This window comes from Macaca thibetana, chromosome 20 (assembly GCF_024542745.1).
Source record: "Macaca thibetana thibetana isolate TM-01 chromosome 20, ASM2454274v1, whole genome shotgun sequence".
In the NCBI taxonomy this organism is placed as follows: domain Eukaryota; kingdom Metazoa; phylum Chordata; class Mammalia; order Primates; family Cercopithecidae; genus Macaca; species Macaca thibetana.
The window spans coordinates 18,926,264-18,950,313 of NC_065597.1; the positions used below are offsets into that span (position 1 = coordinate 18,926,264).

The 24,050-nt window shown below is 36.6% G+C and overlaps 2 protein-coding genes across 2 annotated transcripts in view; one reads left to right on the forward strand and one right to left on the reverse strand.

Annotated features, from left to right (window-relative positions):
• CFDP1 (craniofacial development protein 1) overlaps positions 1 to 24,050 on the reverse strand; it is a 934,470-nt gene that overhangs the window by 671,377 nt on the left and 239,043 nt on the right. The window lies entirely within an intron of this gene.
• CNTNAP4 (contactin associated protein family member 4) overlaps positions 1 to 24,050 on the forward strand; it is a 990,511-nt gene that overhangs the window by 399,671 nt on the left and 566,790 nt on the right. The gene's annotated exons all lie outside the window — the stretch shown is intronic.

Genomic DNA, 24,050 nt, shown 5'->3' on the forward strand with positions numbered 1-24,050 from the left:
AGACTTTAATAATTTGAGATTAATATTTATAAAACATTTATGGCAAGATACTGAACATTTAATGAAAATGTCTCAAGTTACATTAATAATATTAGATTGACCCATATAATAGTAAAATATAAATTATGTATTTTCCCATTGATCCTTGACAAGTTTGTATATGGAAATATGAGTGATGGGATGAATGTGGGCTTTGGAATTGTTCAGACTTATTAGTAATGGGAGCTTCAGAAAGTTAATTGTGCTCTGAAATCTGTTTTCTTATTTAGTAAATGACAAGGGTAATTCCTGTCTTGCCTGCTTTTTTCCAAGAATTAATGATATATTGTGCAATAGCCTAGCATAATGATTTGAAGGTAGTGATAATAATAGTGATAATAGTAACAATAAGAGAATCTTGATAAGGAATAAACTAAATATAAGATGAAACAGCTAATATGAACCTTGTTTTTTTCTTAATGTGTATTTTATCTCCAAAATCTCCAAGTATTTTATTTGCCATCTCTTAGTAAAACCGAGATGTTTAAGTGAGTGTTACTTTATATTCTGGGAATTAAGATGGGGCAGGAGATGAAGTTCAATTCATACAAAAGTCCTAATGAGTATTTCTCAGAACCTTTGTAAAAATTGCACAGTTAATAAGGTGGCTTAATTTCATTGCTAGCGGCACCAATGCATATTTCATTCATTTTAAGTGTTTCCTTTTTAGGAGCTAGAATGAAAATATAATAATTGCACATGATTAACCAGCTGCTTAGCAATTCTCTATCTTACTATTTTCTACCATATCTTTTTGCAAGTAAAGGACAGCAAGCAGAAAATATGAGTTGAGGATATACAGTGCATTATCATTTTGATGTAATTGCTCTCCCTTTAATGGATAATGAGAGCTACCAGCAGTGTTTGCTACCTGTGTGTTTTTAAAATCTGAAGATATGAAAAGTTCCCATCCACAGGACAGAAAGTTAGCCCTTTTCATGGAGATGTAGCCGGTTTCATCGAGCTGATTTTGTAACTGTTTCTCTCTTGGCTTTAAGTCTGAAGCCTTTATTGAAGTAGGACCAATGGACATTTAGTGGAAATCTCTGCCTCCATGCCCAGTTCCTTCCTCTCACAGTGAGAGCCTGTGAAGAGTGTCGCTCACAGAACCTTACATCCACCCTCTCCCCACCCTACCCACCATCGGCCAGCAACTGTCAGGCAGGGGATATTCTGGGAAGAAGGATTTAAAAGCAAGCACAGGGCTGGCAATCTTCACAGATTCCTGTGAAGAAGCGTCTCTGACATTCAGTGTGCACAGTCACTCCTGCTCATGGCCAGCTGGCTAGAAAATTGCCCTGGACATCATGCATGTGACTGAGAGTGAGGCAAACTTTTAAGTGAATAACTTGGGGAGAGGGGGATTGCATTAGTTTAATTTCCTACTTTTCAATTTCCTCAGATTGGTCCTTCCTGATGAATCCTGTCTAGTAATTACCAGTGGCCCCCCTAATTGAGAGCAGTAAGAGCCCAGCCAAAGGGGTGTTTAAGGTTCCTTTCCTGCACCTGAGGCTCACATAGCTTAGATTGTCATCACTCAGGTGGCAGAACCCTAAATGTTCAATGTGGTATCATCTTCTGGCAGTTTCTAGTATTCCCCTCAAGTCTTCTACTGCCCCCAACACCCCATCTTGCTCTTTGTCTCTGTTTCTGTTTCTTATGCACACACACACACACACACACACACACACACACACACACACCAAAGAGGCGTATGCCTGTAAAATGACCATCCCTGCCTTTTAATCCCACGATGCCTGAGTCTTTAGCTATGTCTCCAGTCTATGGGTTGATGTTGTTTGCATTTCCCAAGACCAAATCCTCTTCTCATCCCCCTCTACTATGAACCACCCTCTGGTTAGTGATCAAGTTTGCTTTTGATGCCTGCAACATCTTTGCTCCTTACACTTAAGATGATATAATAATTAACTAGGTAAGCTGTTACTTGGCACACTCTGATCAACCCATCTTGCTGTTTATACTTCTGGGTTGGATTTGAGTTTTGTTGCAAAGCCCAGATTTAGTGGGGCCATTAAAAATAATTCTTGTCTTTTCCCTGGGGTATTTCTTCATCTCATGTTTATCAATTGAAGGTACATCCTATACAGTCGAGGTTTCTAAAGTCTGCCTGTAAGGTGGCACTGAAACATAGTAAATATTCCTCTTGAATATTCCCACAAATCACTCATAAAATACATACTATGGACCTGAATAGCCTCAGTAAGACCAACAAAGCCAAACAGCTTTTTCTACAGCATTGATCCAATCACTGTGTCTTCACTTGACTATCAGATGAAGTTTTGCCTTATGTTTTGGCTTTATCTTATATGAAAATGTACATATTTAACCCCAGAATCTTTCTTGTGAGGTGACATATTCACAATACTGGAGACAGAGGGGTTGACTAATAAAAACAGCAGATGCTGTTGCTAGGGTTGTACTTGCACTGTGGCACGTGTTCATTGACAGGAGTGGAGAGTAGATTGTCAGTACTCGCTCCCTGTTGTTTTCCTCAAGCACCTACACTTGGATTTGCATAAGTCAAATGTACAAATAGCAACATACTACTGTTCTTTTGCACAGCTCAAACCTTACCCTCAGTAATTCACACGGCCAACCATGGCATTGGGAACCAATAGTGATAATTAACAATGACCACCATTTATTGAGAATTTACTAAGTGTGCAAAGTGTGATGCTAAGTGTTTTATGTTGTAATCCTATTTAATCAGCAAATCTGCTCTGTGAGTTCTGCCTTATTAGTCCCATTACCCAGATATCTCTGTGTGGATAACGTTTTAAAGAACCTTTCAATCTTTAGGAAAAAAAGTAATCAAGAGACATCACTTACCTACTTTTATCCCACTGTGCATGTGTGTTTGCGTATTTGTGTGTATGCATATCAAATGCAAACTGACTTACAGGATGTAACTTTTAAAGAGCTGGAAGTTGAGAGAGCAATAACTATTTTTATTATACTTAAAATGAAATGACTGAAGATTGGAAGGTTGACAATTTTTTCCAAGTCATACAGCTAGTTCAACTGAATATTTTGAGCCACATTGCTTCCTACTCTTTTTAGAAGAGTAACTTTTGTTTCTAACTTGTTTTTTTTTTTTTGTTTTTTTGAGATGGCCAGTACTTACAGTCTTGAGACTTCCATTATGGAGAATTGCCAGTTTTTCTAGTATAATACAATTTCCTATTGCAATAAAAGGGCTTATTTCTCTGTTGGGGCTCTTGATACGATTTTAAGGTGTTTCCATCAATTGAGGGCTTAGTCTTAAGCTGACTGGATGGGTGTGGTAACACTTTGTGTTATCTATTGCTCAGTCAGAGACTTAATAGGAAATTTATCTCTATCTTCTATGATATATTGCTTCTTCTGCTTTTAATTTTATAATGCTCTGTGTAATTTCTGTCTTGGAGCTTTCTTTGATATCTTATGCTATATGGTTTTTGATGACTATGTTTTATTTGCTCATTCATAAACATTTTTAAGACTTGAGGAATATATTTTTAGATATTTTAGCATTGACTGTTGTAAGTCAAATTATGATCATACATACTTACATAACTATAACTTTATATCTTTGTTTATTGATGTTTAACTTTAAAAAGAAGTTATGTAACATGAATTATATAGTTTATCAGTTTTGTAGGTAGACGTGCTAAGGTTTGGTAAGAGATGCTAGCCAAACTGCAGACTAGCAGCCAGCTCTCTACTGGAATACTCTACACCAACAGATTCAATTTTCATGACCTCTTACCACACACTTTTCAAATTTTTCTGAATAACTTGATTTCTGTTAGGCCCAGACTCAAAAGTAGACAGTTTTTAATTGAATTGATTTTCAAATAATAGATACTTTTCTAAATCTGGTCAGTAAACAACCTGTAGGCCAACAACAACATTTTATATAAAACATTGACTGTTATATACTTGTAGTGATTGATTTACATTCTGAATCTTCAAGTACTTAAAAATGCATGTTTACCTTTTAAAATAGCCACCGGGGGGCATTTAACACAATGCAGCAATCGTGTACTAAATATAATAAATGAGAATGTGCCAGGAAGATGTTGCTAATAGAATAGCACCACAATCAACTTTGCAGATGTGGATTACCTGTTACAATGAACTTTATGAAAGTTAGCAATTCGATATAGAAAAGTGAAATTGGCTATACATTCAAAGGTACAGCTGCATGTATATATGTGTATATATATATGTATCTACATGTATATGCATGTATATTTAGAGCAAGAGGGTACATGGATGTTTTTAGAACTGTATAATTATATGTTAATAATAATAGGAAAGAGTTGCTCAAAAAGACTGTAATGTTTGCATAAGAGAGGCAACCTGTTCAAGAAAATGAATCTCAACCATAGTCAGAGGAAACATCCTGAAGTTTGAAGGCAAGTGTTGCAATCAAATTTTGACAGAAAGCATCTCACTGTCTTTTCAATTATGCAATTATGCCAATCACTTTCCCTTGAATAGAGTGATTAAGTATAGAGCATAGTTATCTCTGACATAGAAAGTCTGCATGTGTGTGTGTGTGTCTGAGATCCTTGTATTTTAATTAATGACACAAATCTACAAAGAAAAGGTAAATAATAATCCCTTGATACTTTCTCCTGATGTTTAATGCTTTGTCATGATGCAGCTCATTATAAGCCTTTGTTCTTTATGCCAGGCAGTAGTGGAACAATGATATTTTGTATCAGAGGACAATTGTTCTTTCTCCTACATCTTTCCATGATGCTACAGCATGGCTTAGACTTTGTCCCTCAGCAGCAGATGGTCTGCCCTCTGAACCTAGCATCTATTCTGCAAAATACATGATTTTTTTTTTCCTGTGGACAAAAGTTCAGCCTTCAAGAAACTCATAGCAGAGACAAAAAAATTACAAAAATTATCTGTAATGGTAAGCTAAATGGGGTTAAGTGAAACAATATCCAGGAAGCCCAAGAAAGAAATAAAAATTATACTGGGTCAGTAGAGAAAATCTTCATGGAATATTTGTGGTAAACCTTAAAGATGGGGTAAAATTTTATCCAAAGAGACACATAATGAATATGCAAGGAACTGAGAATACAAATGGGTGGAAACAGAAACACCTGAGGGTAACTGCAAAGAGTTTGGTTTGGATGATGCCAAGGGGATGTGAAGAGGAGTTATGGGAGAGTAAACTGGAAAAATAAGGCAGATCCATGTTGTTAACCTGGAACTAGTCTTTCTTAACTGGGGTTTCACAGAAGAACTAAGCATTACATAAAATAAGTTGTGTGGTTATTTTCTTAACACTTCAGAAGTTGTTAACAACTATCAGCAATCTACATGGATAGGAGAGAAGTTAATTTATTACATACAATGAGTGTCCAGGGCATTTGGGTTTAATTGTTTCTGGGAACCACAATTGAGAAAGACTGGCCAAGACTCTAGATAATGAGGAACTGTGGAAAAGATTGAAGTTAAAGTGTGACATGTAATGTTTGGGTTTTAGGAGGACTTAACTGCAACAGTATTTAGGAGAGTTTGAAGAATGTGAAATTAATGATTATTAGATCATTTAAACATGAAGGGTGATGACGGAAATGAAAATGGTAATCAAAAGAAGACGATGGATGCACAAGATTAACTAATTCACTCATTTAAAGCAAGCATAGATTGGCTACCTACTGGGTGTCAAATATTGTGACTATAGTGATAAGCAAAATGGATTTAGCCTTTAACCACTGAATGAGGCATCAGACATTAAGCAAAGAAGCACAAATCCATGTACATTCCTAACAGGGATAAATGCTATAAAAAGTTTCTTAGTGCATGTAACTCACATGATGTCCTCTACAGCACGGTTTTATGTCCTGGAAGAAATGGATAACTATACCATGTAATTAGGCTTTATTTGTATACAGTGAGTTTTGGATTTATTTTATCATTAGTGGAAGAGTAGCAGATATTTAAAATCAGGAGCTAAGATTATGATAGCAATTTCCCCTTTTCTTTTCTTGATCATGGGATCTTTATTTCAGTGATGGTGGGGTTACATTACACTTACTACAAATTATAATCTTGAAGCCTCTGTCTAATGATCATAATAAAACCCATGGCTTTATTCTCCCATATTCCTACTAAAGAATGCTTTTATGAAAGTTGTAATGATTCTTCCATAAGGGTATAAACAAATATAAACAGGACTTTTTCTCCTTGTAGATTGTACCTGCATAATTGCTGTATTTTGTTGAGGCAGTCTACATCCTACTGTTCAGTGTAATGAGGGCCCTACTCAAGCATGGGTGAATTTTCTTAAGTTGAAAAACGAGCAAAACTACAGCTGGAAACCAAATAAAAATAAGTGAATAGAAGCTAAAATGAAAGAAACATTTTTATTTTATTTTATTTTATTTTTTAACTTTTAAGTTCAGGGGTACACATGCAGGTCTGTTACATAGGTAAACTTGTGTAACAGGAGTTTGTTGTACAGATTATATCATTACCCAGGTGTTAAACCTAGTACCCATTAGTTACTTTTCCTGACCCTCTCCCTTCTCCCACCCAGTGTCTGTTCTTCCCCTCTATGTGTGTATGTGTTTTCATAATTTAGCTCCCACTTATAAGTGAGAACATGTGGTATTTGATTTTCTGTTCCTGTGTTAGTTTGCTGAGGATAATGGCCTCCAGCTCCATCCATGTCTCTGCAAAGGACATGATCTCATTCTCTTTTATGACTGCATAGTATTCCATGGTGTATACGTACCATATTTTCTTTATCCAGTCTATCACTGATGGGCATTTAGGTTGATTCCATGTCTTTGCTATTGTGAGTAGTGTTGCAATAAACATAAATGTGCGTGTGTCAAAAGGTTAAATGGTTATTGTGAATCTGCTATTAAAGATGTCAGAAATGTTGCTCATTCTTCAATCTATTTAGGTCCTAGGTGAGCATTTACATTAAAATTTAATACCAAGATAAGGGTCTCATTAAAGAGTTTGTGTTATTTCTCAGTTTTAAAAATTGAGACATCTAGCATGACTTCTAAGAAGTTGTGGAATAATTTTGATAACAAAATATCATTACTTGCTTCCTTGAATTAGAAGTATGAATTTTCTTCTCTTGGATCACATTGTATCCCTGCCCCATTCTGTTTGCTACTTCAAATACAGAACTTCTAAGTCATTATGATTAATTAGAGATTTCCTATTTCTTAGTATCAAGTTACTTGAGTCTCTGTATGATACTCTGACACTGTGTGGACTAACCAAAGATGATAGATAGCCTTGCTTTGTCTTCACTAAGCAGACTATAGCATGAACAAGCTTTACAAAAATGAAATTCATTAGCAAGAACAATGAACATTTCCCATCTTTGTTCATATTTTCTATTGCTGTTCATATTTTCTATTAAGGTATGAGTGTCATCCGGGAAGGATCAGCAAAGAAGGAATTTTTGAAAATGTAAAAGTAAATGTGAAAATCAAACTGGAAATGTGTAGGTAGATCTAGATCTTGATATGGGAAATAAGCCATAACTTTAGCTTTCATGGTTGTAAATGTTGTAAAATAAATGCCCACAAAAGTCTAGACTAACAAGAAGAGATTTGGAAAAACAAATGGCTGCACTGCTTTTAGTAAATCACATTGAAAATGATAAAACTGCTGAAGACAACGTAAACAGAAATCTGTAAAACTTTAAGATTTGTATGGGACTATGAAATTTAATTGAGTCCCAATACATGAAAGCTGTGTTATTCAGTATGGTAGCCACTAGCTTATTGTATTAGTTCTTGTTCAGATCTGATGATCTTCTCCTGAGACTAATCTTCTGAGTTAGGAGCACTGTCTTACATCCCTCTTGCCCATATACCCGATTCTCTTCCTGAGCTTTCTCCCTGACTAGCTGCTAGCAGAATGCAAGGAATAGAATCAGAATCTCAGGAAGGGAAATTCCCTAAGGCTTTAAAATCATTTGGTCCCATACTTTCTGTTAAAGAAAAGCACACGTTTTTAGAATCACTCATTTCATCCTTATGCAAATGTTAAAATTTTCCTTTGCTAACTTAGGAGATTGGTAACAACAGGGGCCTCAGCTTTACCCTAATTCTCCAGAGGCATCATGGAATATGTCTAATCTTTCTTCTATCCAACATTTCTGTAAATATTTAATACAAATATAGTGAAACCGAGCAGGGGATCATCTATTTTTAGTTCTAGAGGGGGAGACATTATCAGACACTGCCACTGTACATGACCTGTTCCTGCTTATTTTTAATTCATATATGTAACCATAAGGTTAATACATATGTGTAACCAACAAGGTAATTACTGTTATTTTCCAAGTTGAGCAGTTGACAGAGGAGCTTGTTACCACGGTTATGGGGCCCAACCTTATCCAGCTTCAGGTTTGACTATAAAGTTGGTGTTCTTCATTATTGTATATTTGTTTATATAAATTGCAGGCACATGAATTATTAACTGTCTTATTCTGGGTAAGTTGTAGTATTATTTAAATTTCCTTCTGAAATGATGGATTTTTGGGTAGTGGAAATAACCACTATGACACCCCTCTGCAAATTACAGTGTTGTGGAAATTGTTTTAAATCAAGATTAAGAGGCAAGAAGCCGTAGCTAGCATGGGACAGAGTGAGATGCTGGCTTGTCAGCATTCAAGAAAGGAAGCACCATGCAAACCTAGCACATTACCCGGATCCTCAGTTGAGTCTAAAAAGCATTTAATTCTAAAGTTTCTTATGACCATACATTAATATGATTAAAGGACCATGAGCTAATAAATTAATGATAGAGATTAGTGCATATCATATTTATATATGTGATATATACAAAATATGAAATATATACTATACATGATATACACAATATATTTAATATGTTTATGTCAAAGAAAACCATACAAATTTATAATTATAAATTAAAAATGTATAATGTCAAAAAATAAATTTAATATCACCTTCTCAATACACTCCCTATAACCTTTTAACAATTTGAGGCATATTCATCCAAACTTTTCTCTGTGCTCACACATCAATCTAGAAATGTTAGACTTTAAACTTTTTCATTGAAAAATAAACAGAATGAAAGCAAAGAAAAGAATATTCCAAAGTGTGCAATAGCCCACTCCAATAATAGGTGTGTTTTAAATTTATGAAAATTACTCAATTATTTTGCAAAAAATTGTTGCAGTTCACACTTTTGAAACAATGGTGGATGTACCTTTTATTTTTCCCCCAAATTTTCTCCCAAACAATGGTGGACATGCCCTTTTTTCCCTCAGATTCCCTCCATCTCAAGATACTATACATTTTTTAAACTTTGGCTAATCTGATGAGTGAAAAATCATATTTTACTCATGATATGTAATCTGGATGCCTAGTGATACTGAAAATCTTACTATGTTTAACTGCCATTTGTGTATCCTTAGCTTGTCTGCTAATAAATTTTACTGAATTTTCTATTGGTTTGTTTGATTTGCTCTTATTAACTTAAAGAACTCTATGCATATTAGCAGTATTGGCCTCTTGTTTGTCATACTCTAAATGTTTTCCCAGTCTATTGGTTAGCTTTTGTTTTTGTTTATGAAGATTTTGGCAAACTATTATTTTGTGATAAAACAGGGTTATTTTAAGAAGATCCTCTCAGTATGTTATATTTTTTTCTCCAGAAACATTTTCACGATTTTTACCATGAAATTTATTTGTATACTTTGTATGAGTTAGGGATTAAATTTTCTTCAATGTCATTAGTAAAAAAAAAAAAAAAAAAAAAAAAAAATGCCAGCTTTAGAGGATGAATTGGAGTGAGATCATTTTAAAGGTAGAGTTTAATTAATGCTCCACTCTCTTCTATAATTATGTGTCTGCTGAGATCATTTATCTCCTGGATCAAATTTCATAGTAGCCTTCACGATTTCAATTCGTGTCTCATAGCTGCTCTTTTTTTTGAATTCCATCTTAGATTTTATGTTTTTCCATGAACCTAACTTTATATATATTCAATTTATCTATTTTTTCTTAAGTCAATGACAATTACCTATGCTTTATTATTGTTATTATTATTTTGAGATGGAGTCTTGCGCTGTTGCCCAGGTTGGAGTGCAGTGGCACGACCTCGGCTCACTGCAACCTCTGCCTCTCAGGTTCAAGCAATTCTTCTGCCTCAGCCTCCCGAGTAGCTGGGACTACAGGCAAGTGCCACCACACCCAGCTAAGTTTTGTATTTTTAGTAGAGACGGAATTTCGCCATGTTGGCCAGGCTGGTCTTGAACTCCTGACCTCAAGTGATCTGCCCACCTCGGCCTCTCAAAGTGTTGCGATTACAGGTGTGAGCCACCATGCCCAGCCACCTATGCTTTCCTTAAAGCAAGTCTTGATTGTGTATCCTTTTAACTGTGTATCTTGGCATGCCAGTCTCTTCTGCAGAAGCAAATTAGCAGGTGATGGAAGGCTTGGCAGTTCTGTGGGCTTAGAGCAAATGAACATGTAGACTCATTCTTCTGCTACAGTTTAGGGAGGAAATCTCTCTGCTCTTTTTATCCAGGGGATTGACTGCCGTGTCCCAGATGCAGGCCTGGACCGTATGTGCTACTTCCTTCCTCCTGGGCCCATTAGGGTTTACACAAGCTGCTCTAAAGATCACAAGTAGCAGACAGACATGTGCTGCCCATACTCCAGAGACACCAAAGCTGCAACCACTTTGGACTGTTCATGAGCAGCTCTCCAAGATGGAGGAGAGGTGAACCTTATCTTTTACTTCAGGTCCCTTGGAGAATAAAGCCCTGTCTTGATTTCCTTCCCTGACATCCCAGCAGGACTTGTGGCTTCTGTATAGCTTCAATGGTCCACCCACAGCATGTTTGTCTCTGTCAATCATGTACTCCAGAGATGATGTTGGGAATGAGAGTAGGGCAGTGATAAGTGATCAGTGTGTCATTATTCCAAAAGCCCACAGAAGTGACTTTGATATTAAGACATAGCTTAGAAAGATACATCTTATGTGGTTGTCTCAAACATTTTTAAATCTCTAATACACATTAGAATCACATGCAAACAAATTTTGAGTGTTTGCCTCTTACAAGTGTGCCTTGATACAAATTGAGGGGAGAAAAAGGACATACTTCTGCAAGAAATTTTAGAATTTGAAGGCTGATCCACTTGGATTTCAATTGTTTAATAAGCTAAATCATGTTTTGCTCTCCTGCTATGTGTCTAATCGTAATCATATGAGTATTTTCCTCTACTTGTAGAAGCTGATTGCTTTGTATGCAACATCTCTCCATCCGAGGCAGTGGCAGGAGCCCTGGGCTCCCCATGTTTTTCATCACCCTCTTGGAGAAATGCTTCTCACTTTTCCTGAGCAATGCTGCTGTGGTCTAAACTGTCATTTCCCCAGCACAACATCTGTAGACTGATATTTTGTAAGGATTTGTATGGATTCCAAGTAAGAATCCAGCTCAACAGGCCAGCATAATGAGTTTTTAAGATTTTTAAAAAAGTAATTGATCAATTCCTATTCTAGTCCACCCTCTCTTTCCCTCCACTTCTTATTTCACCCTCACATGAAGATATTCTTACAGCTTTGAAACAGAATCAAATTTCTGGGCTGCACAATTAAATTTCAGTCAAAATTTTCACTTACCAGAATGCTTACAATACTAATAGTATTGTTAGAAATAAGACACTTGATTAAAAGGCGGTGTACTTGTCTATAGCTTTAATGTGCATTCGTAATGAGTCTTAGCAGGAGGCTGATTCACATGAAAATGCACAATTAGCTCATCCAAGTTTAATACACCATTATCTGCACCCAGGCCCTCTCTTCATTACCATTTGAATGCACTGTTTTCTTTGGAGTTTTGTGTAGGAAGCAAATCCCTATATATGGCACACAGCTCTAGACTCTGATTTGTCTGCATTTGCCCTTTAGACAAAAGGCCAAAACAACATGCTCTTTGGTGCATTAATTTTCAATCTCTTGCTATTTTTGAAATTTGTAATGCAGCACATTTCCTTTTCCAAGGGACTTTAGTCAGGATACAATGTGGAAGTGGATATAGCCAAGGGATTTGTTTGTTATGGGACTGCTTTAAAGAGCTGTTGAAATCCAGTGAAATAAAATATGACTTGAGTCTGATGTCACTACTCTATAGAGTCCCTTACCATCTTGACTTTGGAATCTAAGACAACTCATTTCCTGAAATAAAAACTGAGAAAACAAGAGTTTTATTTAATTCCTATCAATGTTGTCATTTGGTTTTTCATTAATCTTTCGTGTTTTTAGCATATCACACTCCTACAGGTCTATAAGTTGCCCTGGTACTATGGAGCAAATTGAATCACTAACAGATTAAAAATACTATTTAAAAAAAATCCCTTCTTCTATCATCATTGTCAAGGATCATTTATATTTAGCCCTTCAGAGACTTAAATAATTGTACAAAGAGAAGATGCCTTTCTTAGGACATGAGTTTCTACTTTTGAATAATGAATCATAGAGTACATTTCACTAAGCATGAAGTCATCTTAGAGAAACCCATTTGGTGATAGTTTACAGATTTATACAGTAAAAAAAACAAAGGTAACATACCTAAGGTGCAGAAATTGTCAAAATTCTTATTTGCCTATAAGGTAATATTGAGAATAATTTGCTAAGCCTAAGAAGAAAAAGGTTTATTGGAGGGCACATGACATATTAGAACCTGAATGAGGTGTTTATACCTCTACAACTTTCTGACTTTGTTTATCAAGCACTTTTCTTAATTTCTCTGAGTCTCAGAATTCCTCTTTCCTTTTCCAGGCAGTATCTGGAAAAATGGCATAATAACACCCCTTGTGCACCATTGTTGTGAGGAGGGAAGATAAAATTAGAAAGTATCTAATAATATATAAGTTCATCAAGGTTGCAGGATACAATATCAGTAAGAAAGAACTGTGTTTTTATATGCTAGCAATGGATGATCTGAACTGGAAATTAACAATTCCATTTCCAATAGTATCAAAAATAAATACTTACAAATAAATTTTAAAAATGAATTGCAAGACTTGTACACTAAAAACTATAAGACATTGGTGATAGAAATTAAAGGCCACCCAGATAAATGAAAAGTTATTCCATGTTCATGATTCAGAAGTTTTAATGTTATTGAGATGGTAATACTCTTCAAATTGATCTACAGATTCATCACAATGCTTATCAGAATCCTAGCTGATTTTTTTTTTGTAGAAACTATCTAATCTCCACATTTATATGGAAATGGAAGGCACTATAGATAACCAAAACAATCTTGAAAAGGAAAAATAAAGTTGGAGGACTCATACTTGCCAATTTCAAAATTTATTACAATGCTATAGAAATCAAGTCACTGTGGTGCTGGCAGACATAAAGATAAACATATAAATTAATGTAATAGAATCAAAAGTCCAGGAATAAACCCATACATTTATGGTCAATTGATTTTTCACTAAGAAGCCAGGCAAATTCAATGGGAAAAAGAATAGCTGTTTCACAAATGATGCTGGAATAACTGGGTATCCATATGACGCAAAAGAGTAAGTGTGGACCCCTACTACCACATGCAAAAATGAAATCAAAATGGGACCTAGACCTAACTCTGAGAGCTAATGCTTTCATACAGAGTCAGCAAAATCCACAAAAGGAAACAGGAAGAAATCTTTATGATCTTACGTTAGGCAATAATTTCTAAGCTATGACACCAAAAATACAAGCAATAAAGGAGAAGATTAGGCCAGGTGTGTTGGCTCATGTCTGTAATCCTAGCACTTTGGGAGGCAGAGGTGGGTGGATCACGAGGTCAGGGGTTCGAGACCAGCCCGACCAACAAGGTGAAACCCCGTCTCTACGAAAAATACCAAAGTTAGCTGGGCGTGGTGGCGTGTGACTATAATCCCAGCTACTCAGGAGGCTGAGGCAGGAGAATCACTTGAACCCAGGAGGCAGAGGTTGCAGTGAACCGAGAACGTGCCATTGCACTTCAGTCTGGGTGACAGAGTGAGACTCCTTCTCAAAAAAAAAGAAAAAAAAAAAAGATTAATAACTTCATTAAAATAAAAAAATTTAGTTCTTCAAAGGATACAATCAAGAAAGATGACCAAAGAATGGGAGAAAGTATTTGTAAATCATATATCTAGGAAGATAATCATATCTGGAATATATAAATAGCTTTATTATTTTTTTGAGACAGAGTGTTGCTGTGTCACCCAGGCTGGAGCACAGTGGCACGATCTTAGCTCACTACAACCTCTACCTCCTGAGTTCAAGCAATTTTCCTGCCTCAGCCTCCTAAGTAGCTGGGATTACAGGTGCCTGCTACCACGTCCAGCTAATTTTTGTATTTTTAGTAGAGACAGGTTTTCACTATGTTGGCCAGGCTGCTTTGGAACTCCTGATGTCAGGTGATCTGTCCGCCTCGGCCTCCCAAAGTGCTGGGATTTCAGGCATGAGCCACCGCACCCAGCCTAAACAGCTTTTAATATAAAATATAAAAAGAGAACCCAATTACAAAATGGACAATGGATTTAAATATTTCTGCAAAGAAGAAATGAACAAAATATATTAAAAGATGCTCAACATTATTAATCATTAGAGAAATGCAGATCAAAACTACAATGACAGTCTCCAGAATGGTTATGCCAAAAAGGCAGGCAATAAGAAGTGTTGGAGAGAACGTGGAGAAATTGGAACCCTCATACATTGCTGATGGGAATGTGGAATTGTGCAGCCTGTTGGGCAGTTCCTTAAAATAGTTCCTCTTTGACCCAGCAATTCTACTTCTAGGTATCTACTTGAGAGAAATGAAAATACATGTCCACACATAAACTTGCACCCTATAACCAAAACACGGAAAAAATCCATCCATCAAATGTTGGATAAAGTAAATGTGGTATATCCAGATGATAAAATATTAAGCCGCATCAAAAAGAATGAAGGACTGATACATGCTACAACCTAGATAAAGCTTGAAAGCATTTTACTAAATGAAAGAAGCCTGTCACAAAAGAATACATATTGTGTCATCCCATTGTCTTAGTTTATCTTCTGCTGCTAATAACAGAATACCTGAAACTGGCATTAAAGCGAACTAAATATGGCCCGAGAAGGACTCTGTACCTCTATATTGGAGTCCTTGTGGACAAACTGTAACCTAAGAGTGTTTAATGAGAGAACAAAAATGAGTCTGTGGCCCAGTAGGTGAGGAAATAAGTTGTACAAGATGGCATTGACTAGGATGGCAGGGCCAGAAGATACAAGGTCTTAGAGGATTGTATTCCTAGTGCTGTGGGAAGTCATGAAAGGCAGGAGTCAGACAAGAGGCGCTTACGTGTTTGTTTATTTTTCCTGTGTGGCTAGAGCCAACTTTATTACCAAGAAGGTTTAATAAAATATGATTTTTTAAAGTTTTATTTTTGGTTCAGAGGTACATGGAAAGGTTTGTATATAGGTGAACTTGTGTCATGGGAGACTGTTGTACAGATTATTTCATAACCCAGGCATTAAGCCTAGTACCCGATAATTATCTTTTTTGCTCCTCTCCATCCTGCCAACAGACCCCAGTGACTCTTGTTCCCTTCTCATTCTAACGTAAAGACACATGCACTCCAATGTTCACTGCAGTACTGTTCACAATAGCAAAGGCATGGAATCAACCTAAATGTCCATCAATGACAGATAAAAGAGAATGTGGTACATATACACCGTGGAATACTGTGCAGCCATAAAAAAGAATGAGGTCCTGGTTCTTTTTTTTTTTTCCCCAGGAACACAGATGGAGCTGGAGGCTATGATCCTTAGCAAACTAATGCAGGAACAGAAAACCAAATACCACATGTTCTCAATTACAAGTGGCAGCTAAATGAAGAGGAGCTTATTGCGGTTGAGATTTTAAGGGAACTGAATTACAGGAACCCTCTTTCCTACTCATATTCTGAGCGGGCTCAAAAATAAGGAAAAATGAATCTGCAAATGGAGGCTAAGATACTGCCTTTATTTTTGATAAATTGATATTACTGTTGAAGCTTACATTGATGACTAAGTCAGTTCCTTAATGCAAAATCCCACACTTAGGTGTAGAAGCCTACCCAACCACAGAAACCCTGGACCTCTAAAGGGCTCCCCAATCAATAAAGTAGTAAGAAATTTGAATAAAGGGTTTGTTTGAATGGGATACAGATGTGGGGCCAGAAAAATTGTACCAAGAGGTGGATTACCATGAGGGATACCAAATACTGCTATGAAAAATAACATTGTCTTCTGTTCCCAAATAGTTTTGACTGAGGTCTCACATAAAAGGATATTTTTCTAATTTATTTTGCAATTAATAAAGCTAGTGATCTTATAACACAAAAAGGCGAAGAGATTGAAAATGTTTTATGCATTTGTAAGCATACAGCATCAATAATTTATATATGTATATATGATTTCAAGAACTTTAAAGTAATTTTTAGTCTCAACCAGAATTTGTTGCTAAATACGAATACAACTTTTTGTGTTGGGCACAACTCTAGCTGTAGGTTCAATAGTGACATCGTTTGGTTGTCCCGGGGTCCTGATCAGAAACCGTAGTAGGGTCAGACTATTGAGAGTAAATGCAGGGAGAGGAAAATTGACCATAACGCTCTCCACTGAGCAAAGAGAACTTTGAAACATTTCATAGATGTATAGTATAGGTTTCTTCCTAGTGTAAGGAAAAATTCAGAAATGAAACTGAATGGAACAAAAGCAAGGAAAAAAGATGTTAATAAAATGCAAGAATAGGTAAAGAAAAGTGGATGAAAGAATTTCTGTTTACATTTCTTAGAATTCTCATAAATGAGATTTGCTAATACAGTTCAATATGGTGATTATTATGCAAAAAGGAGTGAGAGATGGATGGATTGACTGTGCTGGCAGAAAGGTACTTCAATAAATTACGCTTGATTATAGCATGTAATGCCCTTTTGAATGAAAAGATACAGTTCAGGTCTGGTAGCATTTAGGGTAGTGGCTAACTTCATACGTTTAGCAATGTAGACGCATTTAGACAGCATCACAGACCCATTGACGGTTCCTTTCAAAAAATAGGTTTCAATGAAACAGAAACACATTTAGACAGACCTGAACTTCTAAATTTGTGATGTGGTGGGTTTCCATACACCCTAGAGGGTGTAGTTTAAGACAGGCAACTGCATTTGTCTGAGTAAAATTTGGACCTGTAAGTAAAAATTATATTATAAAACATGAAGTGGGAGATTTTAAAAAGATATAATTAAGGAAAGCTTTACCACCAGGTTAAAGAAAAGTGGAGTAAATTTCTTAGGGATAGGGGGAAAAAATTCTACCCCTAGTTATATGTAGGAAGAGAAACAGCAGCTTTTTGGAAGAGTTTGAAGGTAGATGGCTGACAAGATTATCTCTCAAAATCTTTCTATCAAAGCCCAGTGATTTTATGAAATGTGGTCAGAAAAGAGCACAAGTTTCTTTGTCACAGCTGCAAAGCTGAAGCCCTCAGAATTGGCTGAGTGAATAGCAGTCATTTATTGCAAAAATATCAATCACTGGGTGAAATTATTCATTTTCATATAATACGAGGCAGCTCCACAGTGTCCCAAGACACATTTATCTTCAGTAAATCACAGAGAATGAGACTAATTATTCTCACTTATCTTCTCACTTTTCTAAACAAATGACAAAACAGAATTGCAAACTTATCAGAATGTCATGATCAAGGTTGCACCTTCAGCAAAAAGTGGAAAGCCAATTTTACACTAAAAATGTCACGATAGGGAGCTACTTTTCGTTAGGATGTGGAAGAGTGGGAAATATTTTCTATTTTTTCTAATACCAAGAAAACCTCAGGCAAACTAAAAATTAGCCCCCCTTTCCCCTAAAATATCATTATAGAGCATTGGCTTAAAAATACACAAATGCATTCCCGAGAAAGATAAGTGCTTCATAGTTGTGCAAAGATAAGAGGTTGCTTCCGTATCTTGTACCAATTACCTAGTCTTTGTATGGGTAGGTAGAGAAGGGAGGCTGCCACAGGAGGAGAGACTTTTGCTGGGTGAGAGATTTTAGTATCAATCACATGAAGTTAAACATAGCATCAAATCAATTCCCCCAAAAAGAAATGAAGGGGAAAAATAATGAGCAGAAATTAATAATAAAAGTCAAACATAACGTGGAGAGAACCAACACCACCAATAGTTGATTCTTTGACAAGAATAACAAAATAAATTCTTGGCAATACAGCTTAAGATAACATGAGCTAAAATGTACTACTAAATATTAAGAAACTAATAAGGATCATAACAATATACTCCGTTCATTTGAAAAGTAACTAAAGACATTATTATTGAACGCTTAGGTGCAATGGACACTCGCCCATACAAAATGCAACTTACCAAATTGACGCAAGAAGAACAAGAATATATGAATAGTGTCTTATCTAATAAAGGTCTTTAATGCAAAATTTAAAAAATAAAATTAAACAGGATCATGAGGTTTTTAACATTTGAAAATTAGTTTAATTATCCACATTGTCAGATTATGAGAAAAAATAACATGATTATCTGGGTAAATGCACAACAAATGCTTCATAAAATGTGACAATCACAAAACAGAAACATTTTTGAAGTGAAGTAGATTTTTCTTAATTTGATAAAGTAGATCTACAAAAAAACTGTAACAAACAATTTATAGTATTGTATTTAACATTTGCTCTGCAAGATTGGGAATAGCACAAGGATTCTTGGTGTTATCATTTCTATTCAGTATTGTTCTGAGTAGTCTCAACCAGTGCAATAACTCAAGAGAAAGAAATAAAAGGCATACAAATGAGAAAGAAGTAAAATTTTTATTATTCACAGGTAATATGATTGTGTATGTAGAAAACTCACACTTATATACAGATAGATTATTAGATTTTTAAGTGAATTTGGTATGGTTCCTGGATAAAATATCAATTTAAAAAATTGTATGTATTTATATGAGTAGCAATCAATTAGAAAATAAATAATAATTAGTAAATAAAAATAATTAGTAAATAAAAATTAAAAATATTGATAATAAAATAAAAACACATCAAGTACCAGAATAAATCTACAGCATACATAAGACATCTAAAAGAAAATTACAAAACGTTTATAAAAGCAATTATAGAATGCCAAAATGATAGCAAACTATACCATGGCAAGGGATTGGAAGATTCAATATTGTAAAATGTCATTTTCTAAAAATTAATGCGAGATGTATAGATTTAATCAACTTACCCTCAACATTATTGGTAGAATTTGACAAGCTGATTTTAAAACTTAGCCAGAATTACAAAGGACTGAGAATAGTCAAGAGAGTTTTGAAGAACCAAATTGGAGGAATTACACTAATCAAATGACAATAGTATTGATAATGGTGCTCTAATTCAATGTGGTATCGGTACAAGTATAGACAACTACATTACTGGAATGGAGAGTCCAAAAATGAACCTACACTTATATGGATAATAGATTAATGACAAAGCTTGCACTTTTGCAGTGACAAAGGAAAGTCTTTTCCAAAGATGGTGTTGGGTTGATTGGATGCCCAAATGGATAAAAGTTGATCATTATGACACATCATAATCCAAAATCAATTTCAGAGGGATCATGGGTCTTAATATGAAAGTGCAAACAATAATGTCTTTAGAATAGATTACATGGAAATATCTTTTTGAACTTGGATAGAAAAATTATATACTGACACAAACACCAACTACGAAGAAAATGAAAGATACATTGAGTACATTAAAACAGTGTTTAGCAAATAATACCATTAAAAATAGTGAACATCAAGTCATATAGTGGGCAGAGATGTTTATAACACATATAATCTTAAAAGATTCATATCTGGAATTTAAGAAGGATTCCTACAAATCAACAGAAACATAATGCAATAAGAAAAAAATGGGTACGAGATTTGAACAAGCACTTCCAATGAAAAGACATCTCAACCATTAATATAAGGAAAGGTCTTGGACTCATTAGTCATCAGAGAAATTCAAATTAATATCATATGCAATATCCACCCCTAATAACTAAAATAAAAACATGGATAATACCGAATAAGATGATGTGGATAAATTTAAGCTCTACTTTTGATGGGGAATGAAATAGATTTGAAAAAGCATTTAGCCTTTTCTACTAAATTTGAACATATGTGTACCCAATTACCTAAAAATTTCACTAGTGGTTAGACAGTCAACCAAAATGTTTATATATGTGTCAAACACACATGCACGCACACACACACACATGTACACACGTGTTTAAGAGCACATAACCTGAATAGCCCAAACTAGAAACAACCAAAATATCCATCAACTGCAAAACTGACAGAAAAAACATTGTGGTATATTCATATCTTCTAATACTACATAAATGGAAAGGGATGAGCTATAGTTATATGCAATAAGATGTGTAAATGTTACGAACAAAATACTAAAGAATTTTACTTTGTTATTGGCTTGTTGTTAATTTGCCTTATTATTCCTTTTGGCAGGTGATTTAGAAAGTCTTTGTTCTGATACCATTAGCATTATCTGCCCAGAGGGGGCCGTGTTCTCTGTGCTCATTCTGTATCACCATGTAATTTGGGAGATTTATATTTTACCTTAAGAATTTATTTACTGAGGGCGGAGCAAGATGGCCGAATAGGAACAGCTCCAGTCTCCAACTCCCAGTGCGAGCGACACAGAAGACCGGTGATTTCTGCATTTTCAACTGAGGTACTGGGTTCATCTCACTGGGGAGTGCCGGATGATCGGTGCTGGTCAGCTGCTGCAGCCCGACCAGCGAGAGCTGAAGCAGGGCGAGGCATTGCCTCACCTGGGAAGCGCAAGGGGGAAGGGAATCCCTTTTCCTAGCCAGGGGAACTGAGACACACAACACCTGGAAAATCGGGTAACTCCCACCCCAATACTGCGCTTTAAGCAAACAGGCACACCAGGAGATCATATCCCACACCTGGCCGGGAGGGTCCCACACCCACGGAGCCTCCCTCATTGCTAGCACAGCAGTCTGTGATCTACCGGCAAGGCAGCAGCGAGGCTGGGGGAGGGGCGCCTGCCATTGCTGAGGCTTAAGTAGGTAAACAAAGCTGCTGGGAAGCTCGAACTGGGTGGAGCTCACAGCAGCTCAAGGAAACCTGCCTGTCTCTGTAGACTCCACCTCTGGGGACAGGGCACAGTAAACAATAACAAACTCAGCCGAAACCTCTGCAGACGCAAACAACTCTGTCTGACAGCTTTGAAGAGAGCAGTGGATCTCCCAACACGGAGGTTGAGATCTGAGAAGGGACAGACTCCCTGCTCAAGTGGGTCCCTGACCCCTGAGTAGCCTAACTGGGAGACATCCCCCACCAGGGGCAGTCTGACACCCCACACCTCACAGGGTGGAGTACACCCCTGAGAGGAAGCTTCCAAAGCAAGAATCAGACAGGTACACTCGCTGTTCAGAAATATTCTATCTTCTGCAGCCTCTGCTGCTGATACCCAGGCAAACAGGGTCTGGAGTGGACCTCAAGCAATCTCCAACAGACCTACAGCTGAGGGTCCTGACTGTTAGAAGGAAAACTATCAAACAGGAAGGACACCTACACCAAAACCCCATCAGTACATCACCATCATCAAAGACCAGAGGCAGATAAAACCACAAAGATGGGGAAAAAGCAGGGCAGAAAAGCTGGAAATTCAAAAAATAAGAGCGCATCTCCCCCGGCAAAGGAGCGCAGCTCATCGCCAGCAACGGATCAAAGCTGGACGGAGAATGACTTTGACGAGATGAGAGAAGAAGGCTTCAGTCCATCAAATTTCTCAGAGCTAAAGGAGGAATTACGTACCCAGCGCAAAGAAACTAAAAATCTTGAAAAAAAAGTGGAAGAATTGATGGCTAGAGTAATTAATGCAGAGAAGGTCATAAACGAAATGAAAAAGATGAAAACCATGACACGAGAAATACGTGACAAATGCACAAGCTTCAGTAACCGACTCGATCAACTGGAAGAAAGAGTATCAGCGATTGAGGATCAAATGAATGAAATGAAGCGAGAAGAGAAACCAAAAGAAGAAAAAGAAATGAACAAAGCCTGCAAGAAGTATGGGATTATGTAAAAAGACCAAATCTACGTCTGATTGGGGTGCCTGAAAGTGAGGGGGAAAATGGAACCAAGTTGGAAAACACTCTTCAGGATATCATCCAGGAGAACTTCCCCAACCTAGTAGGGCAGGCCAACATTCAAATCCAGGAAATACAGAGAACGCCACAAAGATACTCCTTGAGAAGAGCAACTCCAAGACACATAATTGCCAGATTCACCAAAGTTGAAATGAAGGAAAAAATCTTAAGGGCAGCCAGAGAGAAAGGTTGAGTTACCCACAAAGGGAAGCCCATCAGACTAACAGCAGATCTCTCGGCAGAAACTCTCCAAGCCAGAAGAGAGTGGGGGCCAATATTCAACATTCTTAAAGAAAAGAATTTTAAACCCAGAATTTCATATCCAGCCAAACTAAGTTTCATAAGTGAAGGAGAAATAAAATCCTTTATAGATAAGCAAATGCTTAGAGATTTTGTACCACTAGGCCTGCCTTACAAGAGACCCTGAAGGAAGCACTAAACATGGAAAGGAACAACCGGTACCAGACATTGCAAAAACATGCCAAAATGTAAAGACCATCGAGGCTAGGAAGAAACTGCATCAACTAACGAGCAAAATAACCAGTTAATATCATAATGGCAGGATCAAGTTCACACATAACAATCTTAACCTTAAATGTAAATGGACTAAATGCTCCAATTAAAAGACACAGACTGGCAAACTGGATAAAGAGTCAAGACCCATCAGTCTGCTGTATTCAGGAGACCCATCTCACACGCAGAGACATACATAGGCTCAAAATAAAGGGATGGAGGAAGATTTACCAAGCAAATGGAGAACAAAAAAAAGCGGGGGTTGCAATACTAGTCTCTGATAAAACAGACTTTAAACCATCAAAGATCAAAAGAGACAAAGAAGGCCATTACATAATGGTAAAGGGATCAATTCAACAGGAAGAGCTAACTATCCTAAATATATATGCACCCAATACAGGAGCACCCAGATTCATAAAGCAAGTCCTTAGAGACTTACAAAGAGACTTAGACTCCCATACAATAATAATGGGAGACTTCAACACTCCACTGTCAACATTAGACAGATCAATGAGACAGAAAGTTAACAAGGATATCCAGGAATTGAACTCATCTCTGCAGCAAGCAGACCTAATAGACATCTATAGAACTCTCCACCCCAAATCAACAGAATATACATTCTCAGCACCACATCGTACTTACTCCAAAATCGACCACGTAATTGGAAGTAAAGCACTCCTCAGCAAATGTACAAGAACAGAAATTATAACAAACTGTCTCTCAGACCACAGTGCAATCAAACTAGAACTCAGGACTACGAAACTCAATCAAAACCACTCAACTACATGGAAACTGAACAACCTGCTCCTGAATGACTACTGGGTACATAACGAAATGAAGGCAGAAATAAAGATGTTCTTTGAAACCAATGAGAAGAAAGATACAACATACCAGAATCTCTGGGACACATTTAAAGCAGTGTGTAGAGGGAAATTTATAGCACTAAATGCCCACAAGAGAAAGCAGGGAAGATCTAAAATTGACACTCTAACATCGCAATTAAAAGAACTAGAGAAGCTAGAGCAAACACATTCGAAAGCTAGCAGAAGGCAAGAAATAACTAAGATCAGAGCAGAACTGAAGGAGATAGAGACACAAAAAACCCTCCAAAAAATCAATGAATCCAGGAGTTGGTTTTTTGAAAAGATCAACAAAATTGACAGACCACTAGCAAGACTAATAAAGAAGAAAAGAGAGAAGAACCAAATTGACGCAATTAAAAATGATAAAGGGGATATCACCACCGACCCCACAGAAATACAAACTACCATCAGAGAA